Consider the following 3,657-nt stretch of genomic DNA (forward strand, 5'->3'; position numbering starts at 1 on the left):
TCTAGTAGCTAGCTAGATGCCGACATTGTCTCGCGTAAGTGGTCGTTGAGAACTTCCACGAGACATTCAACAATAGGAGGAACAGAAGATCGACTACTCTATCCTACCTACGACTCAAGAAGAATAACAAATATAATTCAGGAGACTAGCTAAGACGCGTACTACAAATTCGAAGGGTTAGTGGAAAATAACTCTAAGAATCTAGTACTAAACTACACGCAATTCAAGCAACGAAAATCAAGCAAGCAAGCAAGAAAATCAAGCAATAAATATGCAACAATCAACAAGCAACAAGAATAAAAATTCAAGCAACCTAGATTGTTCTATATGAATGCAACCGATCTACCAATTTTTATGCAAGAATTTATTGCGGTTAAAAATCTATCAGTTCTCTCTCTAACATGCAATTCCCTAGTCCAAATTTTAAGCAAGCCAAATTGCTAAAAATGCATCAAATTTATCATGAAAATATGCGGTTCAATTCTACTCAATTTTCACATGCATGGTGATTCCTAGCATAATTCTATGTGTTTTAACATGAATTCTAGCATAAATCCTACCATATTAAGCATGCAACATCTACCTAGTTCTACATGAACCTAGACTAAATGCAGCAAGCAATAGGTAGGCACACGGTCCATAGGATCAATGTCGTACCCCACACAAAACTACCACAGAACTCACAGAGATTTCGGCGGATCGATGTCTTGAGATTCACGGCACCATGGATCAGACAACCTCTCTTCGCGCCTGCTTCGTCTCTGAACAGCGTCTTCCTTTGTCTCAAACCGTGTCTCGCCTCGTTTTTGATCAGCGTCTTGCCTTGTCTTTGATCAGCGTCTCGCCTCTCAACTCCGTCTCTCTCTCCCTCCCTCTCTCTCTCTCTCTCTCTCTCTCTCTCGATTTAGAAGAGCAATACTTAGAGAATTTTTGAGCTTTCTTTTGTGTTTGAGAGAATGTCACAATTGAGAAGTGATCTTCTCCTTTTATAGAGGTTTATGGGCGGTGCACTCCTCCAATGCATGTCGAACACATTTCTTACTTCTCCTCCACTCCTTTGGGCGACTTGGTGAGCAAGCTATACAAGATCAAGTGAATCTCCTCTCCTCCTTGCATGTAATGGTATTGGGCGATTTGTGGGGGATGAATCTCCTTTGTCTTCCACTTTTCCACTCCTTGATCTCCCATTGGCCAATTCTTTAAAAACACAATGATTGTGTCTTTCTTCTTAAGGTTCAATAACACAATGATCACACTTTTAAGGTTGCATGAAAATTGATTGGTTGATTCTAGAGAATAAAAATATTCTCTCCTCGTTGTGCCGCCAACAAACGCCGCAAAATCCGGAACGCTGTCGGCTCCTCGGCGTTGCGTCCGTCGATCGTCGGCTGCTTCCGGTATTCCTCGGTTTAGTCCGCTATGTCCGATGGTTTCTCGGCAATACCGCAAATCCTCGGCAGTACCGCAAGTTTCTCGGCACTCTCGGTACGCCTCGGTACTCCTTGATGCGTCTCGGCACTTCTCGGTAATCCTTGGCGCTTCTCGGTACGTCTCGACACTTCTCGGTAATCCTCAGTGTGTCTCGGTATTTCTCGATACGCCTTGGTATGCCTCGGTATTTCTCGATACGCCTTGGTACTTCTCGGTATTTCTCGATGCGTCTTGACACTTCTCGGTACGTCCGATCCGTCTTCGGTCATGTTCGTCCGATGCGTCTGTAACGTCTTTGGTCATCCTCGTCCGTCTGGTTCGTGTACGTCTGATGCCTCCATACCGCATTTTGGCCATTCAGTGGTTTTTGGCTCGAACCGCCTTCTTCTTCGGTTTTCTTTTCGACCAATCTCCGGCCATCTCCTGACTCGTTGATTTTTCGTCGGTCTTCTGGCTGAGTCCTTTTTGAGTCTTTTTCTCTAAAATTTTAAATTTGGATTTTTACTCTTGGTGAGGGTCATTACACCATCCTATAGGGTGACTTAGACAATGGTGTTGTCCCTGGTTCCAACTCAATCGCGAAGGGATCTGACCGAGATGGTGGTAACCCCTGCAATGACTGACAAACATCCTCTAACTCCCTATCCACAAGGATCTCACCCATAGAAGCCTGCCCTACAGACTTCGGCCTAGATATAACAGCCAAGTACACCACCCTGCTCTTCCTTATCATATTCTCTACATGCACCGCTGAGATAACCAGACTCCCTGAAATCGGTCTCACTCCCTAATAAACCAAACTCCTCACTCCAGGCTTCTCAAATACATCTAGACCCCAATGAAAATCCAAATGAACTCTTTACCGACGCAACCAATCTATGCCCAATATAACATCTTACAACTTCACTGGACTGATAACTAGATCTCCCGACATCAACTCCCCAGCCACCTGAATATCTACACCTCTCTCCCGTCAATGATATGACTAATTCATCTAGCTATCTAAAAAAGAAAACCTAATTCAGTGGAATGTTGAATTTGTGAACGTATTCTGTTTAAGGGGAAGAGTTGTAACATCCCAAATCCTATATGTATGGGCCATTGTGAATTGTAGTACATTAAAGGCCCAATTGGGGCAAACTCTCGAAAACAAGGGTTTGATCGTAAATCATGAGTATGGCCGCGTAAATATCTCCCTCTTCATTTAAAAAGAGCAAAATCTTGTCTAGGCCGCCAAGAGAGATAGAGAGCAAGAGTGAGAGTGCAAAGAAGAAGAATTTTGGAGAAGCAAAGGCATCTACCACCACCGTAGCTACACCGTTAGTCACCATCGCTGATCGAAGCTGGACTTCCGTCGTCACTGGTATGTTGGGTAAGGAGAACCTAGTGTTATCGTGTCGTTTTCTTTGGCAAGTGTATGTTTATGTTTTGGATCAATGACTAATCTGATATTTCATGAAGGAGGAAAACTGATGCAAGTAAGGGTTTTGTGGATTGATTTCCCATAAACTCAAGAAGATCTTGATAGAGATTTTAACGTCCCTAGATAGATATCACTGCAAGGGATCCACAGAAGCTGAATTTTTTTCCGAACAAAGGTATATTCCATTCGCTATTAGTCTCGTAAGTTGATGAAAAGTCATTGTATTTGTTCCAAGAAAAAAAACCGAAGATATTTCAAATAAATTTCAGATTCAAGTTGGGGTTTTTTTGAGTATATTTCCGGTAACACCATAGCATTTTAGACGATATCAACGGTGGTTTTTAAGAGAAGAGGTGTCAGGGAAGCCACCTGAATCGACAAAGTCGCTGAAAAAGGTAAGCCCTAACCACCACAATGATTGCTTTCTGCACAAGAAATTATTCTGTCTGTCAAAAACAGAAACCCTAATCTGGATTTTGAATGTGTTTCTTCTGCTGAAAGTTTCTTGAGTGCAGTTGCCGTTCCTAATCACAGTTTCAGATCGCTAGTTGCATTTCATGAATTATTGGGCGGGATTTGTGGAAATGCATTGGTTACCTTCTAAGCATATTTCTCATGAATTGCTTGTGTAGGCTTGGAAACTATGTGATTGGATATGTCCATTGTGTGCTATTATGATGATTAAATGTATCACAATAATGTAAAATGATATAGTATGAGGATATGATACATGATAGGATGAGTTGGTTTAACATGCTTGGTAGTATGATGATATGAGATGAGATTATGTGTTGCGGGGGGGG

Source organism: Camelina sativa, chromosome 5 (genome assembly GCF_000633955.1).
Source record: "Camelina sativa cultivar DH55 chromosome 5, Cs, whole genome shotgun sequence".
In the NCBI taxonomy this organism is placed as follows: Eukaryota; Viridiplantae; Streptophyta; class Magnoliopsida; order Brassicales; family Brassicaceae; genus Camelina; species Camelina sativa.